Source organism: Humulus lupulus, chromosome 5, assembly GCF_963169125.1.
Source record: "Humulus lupulus chromosome 5, drHumLupu1.1, whole genome shotgun sequence".
Classification (NCBI taxonomy): Eukaryota; Viridiplantae; Streptophyta; class Magnoliopsida; order Rosales; family Cannabaceae; genus Humulus; species Humulus lupulus.
Window position 1 is genome coordinate 237,702,081 of NC_084797.1, and position 14,846 is coordinate 237,716,926.

A 14,846-nucleotide genomic window follows, 5' to 3' on the forward strand; every position below is an offset into this window, starting at 1 on the left:
TCCATTTTGTGAAATAATCCACCGCGACTACAGCATACCTTACTCCACCTTTTCCAGTTGGCAAGGAGCCTATGAGGTCGATTCCCCATATTGCGAGTGGCCATGGGGAGCTCATCATAGTAAGCTCAATGGGTGGAGCTCGTGGTGTAGAGGCAAACCGTTGACATTTATCGCAACATTTTAGATACTCGAACGAGTCTGCCTTGACTGTTGGCCATAAGTACCTATGCCTAATCACCTTTTTGTAGAAGCTATGCCCCCAGTGTATTCTCCACAAAATCCTTCATGGATTTCTTCAAAAAAAAAAAAATTTCCTTGGGAGGAGTTACAGTAATGGCATACAGTACCCCATTCTGTACAATTTTCCTTCCAAAATAGTATATTTTGGTATTTGGTACACAAGCTTTCTAGCCCCGTAAGGGCCTGCTGGGAGACTTTCAGTTTCGAGGTAGTCAACTATTGGGGTCATCCAGGTGGGTTGTGAGTCAATCATATTTATATCTTCTTCATCAGACTTGTTTATACTCGGGGTTGGTAGATATTCTACCGGATCCGTTTCGTTAGTCGTGGCGACCCTGGCCAATGCATCTACATTTGAATTTTTCTCTCGGGGGACTTGCACTATAGCGTAGAACTCAAACCCTCCAAGTGTTGCTTTTACCTTCTCCAGGTAGGCGACCATTTTTATACCACGAGCTTGATATTCACCCAGAACTTGGTTAACAACCAGCTGTGAGTCGCTATAGCAATGTATGGATTTTTCCGTGAGCTCGGTGGCTATTCAAAGTCTTGCTAAAAACATCCCATATTCAGCCTCATTGTTTGATGCCTTGAAGCCAAACCTTAGTGTCAAGTGGAAGTGATTTCCCGTTAAAGAGATTAGAATGATCCCTGCCCCCGATCCATTTTCATTGGAGGATCCATCAACATAAAGTCTCCACAGCTCGCGGGCTGGGGTTACAACTTCCTCGTTGGAAATCCCTGTGCATTCGACAATGAAATCTGCCAAAGCTTGTCCTTTGATTATTGTTCAAGGGTGATAAGTAATCTCGAACTGTCCGAGCTTGAAAACCCATGTCAACAGTCTTCTGGATGCTTTAGGCTTAAATAACACCTGCCTCAGTGGCTGGTCAATTAACACATGAATTTAATGTGCTTGGAAATAGGTTCGGAGCTTTCAAGATGCATGCATCAGGCACAGACCCAGTTTCTCCATTAATGGGTATCTCGATTCTGCCCCCAGTAATCTTTTGATGACGTAGTACATAGGTTTTTGTATGTTCTTATCCTTCCGTACCAGAACTACACTAATAATGTGCTCGGTTGTGGCAAGGTATAAGTACAAAACTTCTCCTGTGACCGATTTAGACAAAATCGGTGGTTCGGCGATGTGTTTCTTAAGATTCTGAAACACGAGTTTGAAACTCATCTGACCACTCAAACTTTTCCCCCCTCTTAAAAGATTAAATAATGGAAGGCATCGGTCTGTAGATTTTGAGATAATCTTACTTAAGCCTGCCATTCGTCCAGTTAAGCTCTGGAAATCTTTATGTTTGCGAGGTCAGAGCATGTTTATTAAAGCTTTGATCTTGTCGGGATTAGCCTCTATACCCCATGCATTTACTATAAATCCAAGGAATTTACCTGAAGATACTCTGAATAAGCATTTTTTTTAGTTAAGTTTCATATTGTATTCCAAAGTACGACGAAACATTCTGCGAGATCATCTACATGGTTATTGTTATGTTTAGATTTGACTAACACATCGTCCACATAAACTTCAATGTTATTCCCTATCTTCTCAGCAAATATTCTATTTGCCAATCTTTGGTATGTGGCTCCAATTTTTGAGCCCGAAAGGCATGATGTTGTAGTAGTACAGTCCCTTGTCAGTTACAAAGCTTGTATATTCTTGGTCAGGTGCATGCATGGCAATCTAGTTATATCCAGAATAAGCATCCATGAATGACATGATGTCGTGGCCTACCGTGGCATCTACCAGATGGTTGATTCGAGGCAAGGGATAGCAGTCCTTGGGGCATGCCTTATTGAGGTCTAAATAGTCGATGCAGGTTTGCCATTTTCCATTGGGTCTCATGACTAGCACATGATTGGCTATCCAGTCAGGATAAAAGGCATCTCGAATAAACTGATTTGCTTTTAACCTCTCAACCTCCTCTTTTGGGGCTTTCTTTCTGTCGTCGTCCAGGAGCCTCTGTTTTTGCTGCTTCGGGGGGAAGCTCTTATCAATATTAAGTGCATGGCTAATAACATTCGGGCTAATCCTTACCATATTTGAGTGCGACCATGCAATTACGTCCTGGTTTTCTTTCAAAAAGAAAGTTAATTGCTATCTTGAATTTTTATAAATATTTTTTCCTACTTTTACCACCCTCATGGTATCTTTCTCGACGATCGCTATTTCTTCAAGCTCCTCTAATGGTCGAGATCGGCCTTTCTTCAACTCTAGGGTCGATTTCTTCTCTTATCTCGAAGACGGATCCGTCCATCTTTTGAATGACCACAAGTGTCTGTGCACTTGTGTGGTTTGTCCCTCTCATGGAAACGATGTAGCATTCCCTTCCTGTGAGTTGGTCTCCCTTCAGCGTCTCGATGCCACTAGACGTCGGGAACTTGATGGCCAAATGCCTAATAGACGATACTGCCCCTAGCCCAATCAGGGCTGGTCTCCCGAGCAGTACGTTATAGGCCGACGGAGCATCCACCACCACGAACTCCATCATCTTGGTTACAGAGACTGGATAGTCTCCTAAGGTTACGGGGTTGCATAGGCTTTCAAATCTCAAAGCGTACAACGTGGTTGCAACGTGGTTACATAGGCTTTCAAATCTCAAAGCGTGAGTCCCATCTTTTCTAGAGTAGCTTTGTAAGTGATATTAACAGAGCTTTCGTTATCAATCACGACCCTGCGTACCCTTCTGTTTGTGAGCTGAAGTTTGATGACCAGGGGGTTGTTGTGAGGAAACTGGACGTGTGACACATCCTCTTCTGTAAAAGTGATGGGTTGAGTTTCAACCCTCTGCTACTTTGGAGCTCTTGGTTCGAGCTCGTAGGGAGAATCATCCCTAGTTTTGAGCTCGTTTACGTATCTTTTTTGGGTATTTTTGCTCGATCCTGCGAGATGCAGCCCCCAGAGATGGTTACCACATCCTCCTCATCTATAGGGGGAGTTCGATCATGCTCCCATCCTCGGGAGTTGTTCTATTGGGAAGGTTGCGTAAACGCTGCCCTCTGCTCCGTCGAGGCTTGATTGGGATTCCGGTTTCTCACATATTGTCTGAAATATCCCCTTGAGATCAAGCCTTCGATCTCGTCCTCAGTTTTCGGCACTCATCAGTGGTATGTCTGACATCCCTGTGGAATCTGCAATACTTATTGCAGTCCCTCTTCACCTTTTGATTCCGCATTGGGTCAAGTCGTCTAAACGAGACTTTATTCTCATTGGCAAGGAAGATATTTTCTCAAGTCTGATTGAGCTCGGTATATACTGTGTAAATGGAGAAATATTTGTCTCCCCTCTTCATTTTCCTCTCGTTTGCCTCGAGGTTATTCCCTTAATTTTTATTTATTTTTTAAGGGTTATCTCCAAAGGGTCTTGACGTCGATGGGGCAATCGAGGTCGAGGCTGAGTTAGCATTTGTCGTTGTATGTAGTTACAGGCTGAGAGGCCAAATTTAATTCTGACCTCGTCTCTTCTACATTGATAAATCTTTGGGCCCTCTTGTTGAACTTGGTTAATGACCTTATGGGTTTTCTTTGCATATCCTCCCAAATAGGACTCCCTGGTTATATACCAGCTCTTTTAGCCATAAGGTGGCCACTGTCATCAACATTGCGGGCTTGAGCCACTTCTATATCAAACCTTGCAAGGTAAGTCTTCAATGATTCTCCCTGTTGTTGTCTGACATTGGTCAAAGCCGAGGCTTCGAGCCTGATGCCTACCATGGCTTTGAACTGCTTCTTAAACTTCTTTGCTAACTGATCCCAAGACAAGATCGAATGTCTTCTAAACTTTTCGAACCCGTTTTTTGCTGGGCCTGTCAGAGTAGCTGGGAATAACATACATCGGAGCTCATAACCAACATTGCTGGCTCGCATGATGGTATTGAATGTGCTCAGATGATTGTATGGGTCAGAGTTCCCATCAAATTCTGCTACATGGGGTATCCTAAACCCCTGTGGAAATGGAGTGTTAGAGATGTGTGGGGCAAAAGGTTCGAGCTCCTCATCGGAGTCTTCGGCCTTATCATTATTCCTTTCATCTTGAAGGAGCCTGAACGCCCTTTCGAGCTAGTCAATTCTCTTCTGGACCAAGTCCACTGGAGGTTGAGCTTGTACTTTGGGGAGCTGGTTATTGTTTATAAAATCTCCATGTCCTTGTCCTAGTATAAGGTTATACTGATTTCCATATGCCGGCTATTTTGTACTGTTCAAATGGTCGCACAAATCAGGGTTTTTGGGATTGGCTTGCCCCTGGTTATGGTTCAGGTAATCTCGAAGGTCAGGATGATTGCCCTGATTCCCAGTATTCCTGGGCTCGGTATTATAAATGCTTACAGACCGAGTGCAGCCTAAGCTCCCCCTTATGAAGCTAATGGTTCTTTCTGATTGGAAAGGGTGGATGTCTTATAAGAGATGGTGGTGGCCTCCCATTTTTGGGTTTTGATGGTCCAGAATTGGCTCGAACAGGTTTCGGGTTGTTCCTGACTGCTTCAGGGTTAGAGCTTTGAGCTACTGGAGGAGCTCGGTTATTCCCGGTTCCCGTAGACACTTCTGTAGTCGGATTATCAGTGGCCTCAGCTCGAATATTTCTCCTAGGGCGTTCATCGCCAGGATTTCTTCTAGGCCTCGGCTGCCTTCTGGCCCCTTGCTTAGCTCTCCTGGCGGCCGCGCTTCATCGGGGACGTCTTCTTGGCCTTCAGGGTGGTGCTTGGACCTCAGCAGCCTGTCTGGCCAACTCTTCGTTGCGACTTGTAGCTTCTGCCAATTGTTGGCGCAGTTGGCGATTTTCCAATTCAACAATAGGAATGTACCATTATGGATTATAATAGAGGCCCTCATCAGGCCTAGGAGCAGGCGGTCCTTGGGAATCAAAGGATGCACTCCCTTCCTCTAGGCCGTGGTCAGTCATGTGCTGCTTCCTAGGTCGACGTGGATAATCTTTAGCGCGAGGAGTTTGCTTGTAATGCCCCGGATTCCCTAATGTGGTTTAACGGCTGGATTAGTAGGCCGGGAGGGCCATAATTGTTTAATTTTGCCATTTAACGTGTTTATGTACGTTTATGAGAATTATATTATAATATAATGTTAATTGTATGCATGTCGGTGATATATGTTGAGACCACATTATGATGTGGGTTTGTTCGAGTTGTTCGACATGAAACGATCGTAGATTATTGATTAGCGGTTTAGTCACAACAGGTTTAAGTGCCGGGACTTGGGTTGAGTCTCGGGGTGATTTTGATGATTAGAGCGTTACTGGGAGATAAAGGGTAACGAGATGTGAATTATTGGTGTTTATGATTTTTGAGAATAGCGGGAATTAGATAGCGTTAATTATGATTAACGAGTTAGGAGGGAAGTACCAAAAATGCCCTTGGGAGTCTTTAGAAACCATTAATTGACCTAGGGGTAAAATGGTCATTTCACCCCTAGGATAGATATAACCTTATTTAGCTGAAAAAGGTGATGGAAAAAAACAGAGTATGTTTTAGAGTTCTCCCGTACCTCCTTTTTCTCACTGTTCTTTGTGGTTTTTGAGCCAACTTTGAGGATTCTAGCTTGGGAAGCAAGCCTTGGGAGTTTGGGAGTGTGTTCCACTAGTGAAGGGCATCATAAGCCGAGCTTTGGGTAAGTTTCTAACCATAGTTTCTCTAGTTTGCTCTGTTTTGGTTTTGTTTTGCAGCTGAAATGTTTAGGATGAATTCATGATTTTTGTTGGGAGTTTTTGCTAGGGTTCCCATGCTTGTGATGTTTGGGGTGTGTTGGGATGGTTTTTGGGTTTATTTGGCATCAAGAATAGGCTTTGGAAGTTTGGGAATCGAGTTAGAAACGAAGGAGATGAAGAAGGTCGGTTCAGGGAAGTTTTGGGCTGGAGGTAGCGCTACAGCGCCCACCCTAGGGCGCTATAGCGCTCCTCAGGAGGGTTTCTGGCACTTGGGCGGTTCTGAGTATAGCGCTGTAGCGCTAGGGGTTGAGCGCTGTAGCGCTACCCTGTTCCTTCCAAACCCCGTTTTGAGTGTTTTTAAGGGTTTTTGACTTGGGGTTTCAATCCTTAAGGCCCGGGATCGAATCTACTCACCGTGTGGGCATGTTTCGAGGTCCCGAGGATGGTGCTTAGGTTAAGACCCTTTTATTGTGGATTCTCATTAATTGAGGTTATAATTGGTTGTGATTAGGTAACCGCTAAGGAACTAAAAGACCGATCGTTCTCAGGGGTCGTCTTTATCATACTTCTCGCTCGAACTTGAGGTAAGAAAACAGTGTATGGATACAGTTGCACCCTGTACAGGTATATGACATGCATGGTTTGATATTGAAGCATGTTGGTTGATATATGTGAACGAGGATTGCATATTAAATGCTAATGAATGCTGATTACCTGTTTAAGACACTGACTAGTCAGGGACCGACTTTAAAGTCGATGATCACGCATTGAATGGCTCTATGGCATTAATGCAGGAGCCGACCCTAAGGTCGAAGAACTTATAAGCGCTTGCCTGGTCTACGACCAGATGACTATAGCCATGGTATATGACCCCGGTGACCGTTTGTCACGTGGCTAAGGGACGTTGTCCATAGTTTCGACTCTAGAGTCGTGAGGAAGGTTATGTTGGTGACCAATCACCATACACCTGTCCTAAACAACTTATGAATGATTCACTTCTCAGTTAAGCCCTGGTGACCCTATCGTCTCATGGCTAGAGGGAGCGATGCTCATTATTGTGACTTTTGGCTATTGTCACCTAGTTGTTGGACTGATAGTCCTGAATGGTTATTATGATCGTTGTTGATATTATATCATGTTTTATCATGTTTTCTTGCTGGGCCTTGGCTCATGGGTGCTATGTGGTGCAGGTAAAGGAAAGGAAAAGCTTGGCCAGCCTTGAGTGGAGAGCTTGGGCGGTGTGATGTACATACAGGGCCGCTTGACCGCCACGGTCAAGGAGTTCTCAGAGGGACTAGGGGTTTACCCTATTTTTGCCGCTTAGGCCGGCGGAGTTTGTAAATTTGGAACTGTAGCGACTCTTTTGTGTTACGAACTACTTGTAAACATTTTAAAAGGCTCATGAGCAGTTTATTTACTTAATGAAATGTACCCTTTCCTTTTTACTGGTTTTCCACCTTAACCTGATAATAACACTTAGATCACGTTTTTAACCAAAGGACTCGGGTAGCGGGTCAAATTTCCGGTTCACCGTTCTCCGTAACTGTTCTGGGGTAGCCAGGGCGTTACATTGCTCCTCCGGTATTTGGGGCAATGGTCGCCCACCAATACTGGGTTTGTTTGTGGCGGCCATTGGTAATTTGGGAGGTTTCTGATTAAACAATATAAAGACTTGCTTAATGCTCTCAATGAAAGCACCAAACTGTTGACGCCGTTTTTCGTCAACTAAAATCTGAATAGCACTAAACATAGAATTCAGAAAAAAAATAAGAACAATCAGGATTTACGTGGTTCAGCAATTAATATCTGCATAGTCCACGAGTCAATATTATTGAGTGGTGGTCTTCTCTTAAAGCTTTTACAAAGCAATTTAGCAGAGTATTCCTAGTTTTGAATTGTTCGTATCTACAAATAAAATTCTCTAGTCTATTTATAGACTGGTTAACAAACTATCTTCCCTTTTATTGCGAGAATTTACAATTCTAATTTGAAATACATATAACTATAAATATTAATCATGCAATATCCCATGATAATCGAGATTTATTATAAGATAACAAAAAATCCTCAAGGAATAGGGATTTCCTAACAACCACCGCGTTCAAACTAGGTTACTGACCTCGAACATACATTTTACACACTTTCGAGATCGACCAACATCACGAGCTCGTCATTCTGGTTAGCCTCATCCTTAGCCAGCAATTTCATCGAGAAAAATCCTCGGAGATCAACCTTTTCGAGCTTGCAATGAATGTTCGAATTTCCCTCAAATACTTCGGAAAAATATCCATCCTTTCAAGCTTGATACTTAAGCTCGAACCTTCTTAACTGGTGCTCGGTTGCCAATAGGAACAAATCAGGAAACATGTTAATTTATACAAGTACTGAACCCTTACTTAACATTTTCGAGCTTACATTTACGAGCCTACATTTCGAGGCTTATTTATGATGATTTCGAAATTTGGATGTAACAAAAAAAACCATATATTTTATAACTTAAATCAAATTTAATTAAACTTAAACTTAATATTATATTACACATATAATATATAATCTTTTGTTGTCACTGCCAAATTCAAAAACTAGAACAAATATAAACTTAACCAAAAATAAATAAATAAATAAATTAATTAAAATAGGATATTTTAAAGATATTTTATGATAATTTAAATAATTAAATCATATTTATTTTAAAAATAATAAATATATACATATCATTTTTTTATCTTATAAATTTGTGTTATAGTTTGTTTTTTATCAATTGATTTGATCTATTTTTCTTCATCAAATTCATCAAAGGACATTGTGAGATATATTAGAAACTAAAAATAATTGATGCATGTATACTACTGTCTACATTATTAATTTTTCTATTCTTATTTTATTTCTATTATTAGGTTCTTTTTAAATATTATTGTATTTTATATATATGTCATGTAGCCATGTAAATATATATTTATACGTTGTGTTTAGATATCATATATGTCAAAAAATCATTTGTAGTTTCCTGCTAAGCCCAGAAAACTTCTTACTTCGGTGGCGCTCTTAGGCTTGGGCCAACCTTTCACAACTTCTATCTTGATTGGGTCTACTTCTACGCCATTTTTGGATATGATGTGTCCTAAAAATGCCACCTTCTCTAGCCAGAATTCACATTTCTTAGACTTGGCGTATGATTGGTGTTTCTTGAGCCTTTCTAACGCCAGTCACAGGTGCCTTTCTTGTTTGGCTTCTGTCTTTGAGTATATTAGTATGTCGTCAATGAATACCACCACAAACTTATCCAAGTAATCCTTAAATACTCGGTTCATAAGGTCCATGAACGCGGCTGGTGTGTTTGTCAATCCAAATGACATTACTAAGAACTCATAATGTCCATATCGAATTCTAAAAGTCATCTTTGGGATATCCTCCTCTTGTACTCTTAGTTAGTGATATCCTGAACGTAGATCTATCATTGAGAACACTGTGGATCCTTGCAATTGATAAAAAAGATCGTCTATTCGACGCAAAGGATACTTGTTCTTGATCGTCACTTTGTTTAGCTCTTGATAATCTATGCACATCCTCATGGTCCCGTCATTCTTCTTGAAAAAAAGCATTGGTGCACCCCAAGGCGAAAAGCTTGGTCTAATGAAACCCTTGTCTAAAAGCTCTTTCAGTTGTATCTTTAATTCCTTAAGCTCCGTAGGTGTCATCCTGTATGGAGTTTTTGATATTGGTGTCATTTCCGGTGCCCACTCTATTTTGAACTTGATGTCCCTAGTCGGAGGTAATCCCTGTAGATGTTCTGAAAATACTCAAAAAAATTCGCATACTATGTGCACATTCTTTGGTTCGAGTTGTGTCTCTCGTGACTTGTCTACTGTGCTAGCTAGAAACATCTGGCAACTGCTACATATTAAATGTTGAGCTTTGAGAGCTGAGATTATCGTATGCGAGTTCTAGAAATTACTCCTCTGTAAGTGAACTTCTTTCCATCTTCTGTTTGAAAAATTGATCGTCTTACCCCTTACAGTCAGTTGTTGCCCCATATTTTGCTAACCAATCCATTCATTATATCATAGTCCTTAAGGTCTAACTTGATCAAATCTACCGGCAATTCTCTTCCTTCAATTCTAACTACAATGCTACTGTAATGCCCCGAATTCTCCGATATGGTTTAATGGAGGGATTAGTAGGCCGGGAGGGCCATACTTGCTTAATTATGCCATTAATTGATAATATGCATGTATATGTGGATTCTATTATGATATGATTATATATGCGTGCATGTGGGTCCACATTTGAATATTATGATATTTTGACAATTTCGCCCTTTAAGGGTGTATTTGTGAATTTGGGTGCATAATGTGATTTGTGAATGAGATTCCATTATTATGGAGATATATTCCAGCTATTCGGCATGAGATGGTCCTATATAATGGATTAGCGGTTTTGTCATAACAGTGTCAATTATTGGGTAACAGGAATTTTTATTTGAAGATAAATTGGGAGTTATTGAGATCAGGATGGAATTCGGGAAGTTTTGACTATAATGTCCCAAGGGGTGTTTTTGGGACCCCACGCACTAGGTTTTAATTGAGGTTACTTAAGCTTGAAGTAGCTTATCAGATAGAACGTACGTTAGAAAACCTCTCGTTCTCTCATTCGTCAGTTCGTTTTATCGTTTGAGCCTTTTCGAAGAAATCTCGAGTTCTAGGAGTCGAAATCAAGCGAGGATCGAGGCATAGCGATCCTAGGAAAGATTAGAAGCTTCTTAACCGAAGGATTTGATGGAAAACCACCCAATCGAAGGTAATTAAAGTTTAAAGTTTTGAGTTATTAGAGTTTCTAAGCTTTGAATTGAATTTTGTGAATCGTTGAGTTTTTGGTTCGATTGAACCACGGGTTTTGATGGTTTTGGGCCATTGGGAAGCTTGGGAACTTTGATTTGATGATTGAGGAATGTTTAGGCATGTTTTTGGAGGCTTTGGGATGTTGAAAACGTGTTTGGGAATGGCCCAAGGTTGGGGGCTGCGACCCTGTTCTTGGGCTGCCGCAGCCTTGACTTGAAGAAGCAGGTGGGGAAGTTGTGCCTGCTGGGCGTCGCGCCCCTTGATGAAGGGCGCCGCGGCCCTTGATTCAGGATGTGCTGGGGGCTGCGGCCCAAGGTGTTAGGGCCGCAGCCCTTGGTCAGTTTTCAGCTCGTTTGCTTGTTTTGACCCCGGGAACATAGTTTTAGGCCTCGGGATTGTTCCTGCTACTTGGATTAGTTTGGATTGATGTTCCGGAGGCTAGATATTGGTTTGGAAACCTATGTTGATCATTTTTATTGATGATGTCCCGTATTTGGTTATGATTAGGTGACCGCTAAAGGACTAAAGGTTGATCGTTCTCAAGGGTCGTTCTTTTAATCATTCTCGCTCGAATCTGAGGTAAGAAAACTGTACCCTGTGTATATGTGACATGCGTGATTGTATTGAGGCATGTTGATTGATAAATGTGGACATGGATTGCCTATTAAACGCTAGCGAATGTTGTATACTTGTATATGTACTGACTAGTCAGGGATACTGACCTAAGAGTCAGAAACGGCATGGCGTCATGAACGCAAGGCCAAATGAAGATTAGATCTAATCGATATGAGCGTTGAATGGCTCTAAGTCATTAACGCTGGACCGACCCTAAGGTCGATGAACTTATAAGCGCTTAGCTAGTCTAAGACTAGTTACTGAGAGCCAGGGCCAATGGCCTAGGTGACTGTTTGTCACATGGCTAGGGAACGATGTTCCATAGTTATGACTCTAGAGTCATGAGGAAGGTTATGTTGGTGACTAATCACCATGCACCTCTCCTGTTTAAGCTATGAAAGGCTCACTTATATGTTAAGCCCTGGTGACCCTATCGTCACATGGCTAAAGGGGGCTGTACCCACTTTTGCGACTTTTGCGACTGTCACCTATCTGTTTTGGACTGATAGTCTTGAATGATTATTATGATTATTGTTGATATTATATCATGGTATATTGTGTTTTCTTGCTGGGCCTCAGCTCATGGGTGCTATGTGGTGCAGGTAGAGGGAAAGAAAAGCTCACCCAATCTTGAGTGGAGAGCTTAGGTGGTGATGTGTACATATGATGCCGCTTGACCACCACGGCCAAGGAGTTCTCAGAGGAACTAGGGGTAACCCTATTTTGCCGCTTAGGTCGGCGGGTTTGTAAATTTGAACAGTTGTGACCATTTTGAGTTGTAAATAACTTGTAAACGTTTTGATAAGCTCATGAGCAGTTATGTACTTAATAAAATACATCCTTTCCTTTTTATTTATTTCACCATAGCCTGTTAATCACACTTAGAGCACGTTTTTAACCAAAGGACTCAGGTAGCGGGTTAAATTTCCGGTTCACCGTTCACCGTAACTGTTCTGGGGTTAACCAGGGCGTTACAGCTACGCACCCCTCTACTAGATAGCATTCTTTCTCCCGAGGGTAATTCCATGACAAACTTATCTCTAAAAATTTCGCATGGTTTATCTAAGCTATCAATCATATTCATAAAGACAAAGGAATGCGTCGTTCCTGAATCGAATAAAACATTGAATTACTTGCCAGAGATTGTGATCTGACCTGATACTACTGTATTGCTAGTATACTTTCCGCCTCACCTTATGTAAGTGTGAAAACTCTGGTTGGTAATAGCTTTTCGTCCTTCTTTTGGTCTCTTAATTTTGGGCAGTCTTTCTTGAGTAAGCTTGAGGCGCATGAGATTCAGTCCTCGTTTCCTAAGCGTATATGTTCCAATATGGATTCTATCGAACAAAGCCATTCTTCGGCTTCTTCCTTGTTCTCTTTCCTGTTTGATTTCTTGTTCGTTCAGTCTTCCAGATCTTCTTAGTTCCTGCTCCATTTTCTTTTATGTTTCCCCCAAAAGAGAAAATTGCAAAAACTAAGACAAACAAACAGAAAAAAAATATAACCTAGCCTATTGTACTACTGTCTATTAGGTCCATCCATCTATTAAAACTGTCCTATTACAATTAAGTTCAACTCGGGTAAATGGGCCTTAATAATTGAATCTTCCATGGAGGAGGGCTGAGTTCAGTATGTCGTACCCACTACTAAGGCCCCCTAACTTCTACTTGGACCCAAAAGACAGGAATTTCAACCCTTGCCTTATTAATTGTTATTCATTAATTAGGCCCAATTTAGTAATGCAAAACAAATGGGCCTTCACAAATGGGACAACCTGTAAGAGATGAATTTAAACCTTGAATTTCCAACTTAGCCCAAAATAAATTTAAAACCATTTTAATATTACCAAAATCCATAATATAAAAAAAAAACGCAAAATTTTGAAATTAATATAAAAATAAAAACTTTATTTAAAACAAATAAATATCCATAACAAACTAAAGGAAGTTATACTAAAACATCTTATTTTAAAAAATATATATACTAAACAAAATATCTAATATTCTATATCAGTTATGACTCTAATCACATTATGATTCATTGTTCTAAACCCTGAATTCAAAATAAACTATAAATTACTCGGGTCATAAATAATATAAACAAAACAGGGTACTTACTTGGTAACGAGACAACCCTTTTTTTTGACTTGTATGAATATATGAGAACATTCTGGACCAGTATAAGCGTGGGCTCTGATACCACTTGTAACTCCTAATTCTAGCTTTAATTATAGAAAATAAATATGTTGAAAAATAAACTTACTAAATCGTAAAAAGTGTTGTCTTATTTATTTATAATTTAAAATAAATATAACATGGGTTTAGGAAAAATAAATAATAATCTTTACAATAAAATTAAATTAAAACTAGGCAACATTTATTCATAAAGTTCATAATTTCCCAAGAAAATAACACGTGGCTATACGTCCCCCACATATTCACACCAGTCTTGCTATTGGGAATCCGCTCGCCACCGGTCATCTAAGGTTAAATTATTCTGCAAAATAAAATAAAGGAATGAGCTTCTAAGCCCAGTAAGGAAAATATACAGCAATCCATACATAAATCAATCATAAACTTATAACAAATAATTTCACATGCAATAATATATTCATAACAGAAACCAATGTCATAATCTACCCTATATCACCGTTATACCAAAGATCACACACAGATCTAGATCATAAATTTTATCCTACAATCATAACATTAGTCATAAATACAAAAATAACAAATCAAGACAATCCACGAAACAAATAAGAGTCAGTTATATAATCAAACATATCATAAATTTCACAAGAGTCATTACAAAACTTATTTATACTAATCATACACATCATAAAACCCTAGGTCATAACATAGCCTAAGTCATAATCTAAATCATAGTTCATAGTCATAAGTCATAGGTCATAATTCATACTAATAGGTCATAGGTCATAATAACAAGTCAGATATAATAAAAAGATAAATGCTTATACAGAGGTGGCAATTAAGCCCCGAACATAAGTCCGTCATACACCGGTCATCAACTTAGGTTCGTCATAAAATTTTAGCAACCAAGCCTACTGAACATAAGTTCGTCATACATCATTGGACAACTTAGATCTAGCCACACTTACCCCTTTATTGTACCTGAAATGTTAGTTCATACAAAACATAAACTATGTCATAAACTACCTAATTTTCCTTACCTTGAGTGTGGTGCACAGAAACTATACTTGAGTCCTTTATTGCTAATCCCGCTTAAAAAGCCATATTTCATAAACATAATGCCATTGTTAAAACATAAACTAATAGATCTAAAACTTAAACACAATCAAGACTTTATTTATACCTCAACCTTGTTCTTGAAGAAAATCCCTAGATCCTTAAATGGTTGCTTGTAGGGTTTTGACAATAAGAAAGATAGCCTTAGTCAAGGAGAGAGAGAGCATGAGGGTCTCAAGAGCAGTGAAAAAAATGAGAAGGAATAAGCTCTCAAAAATC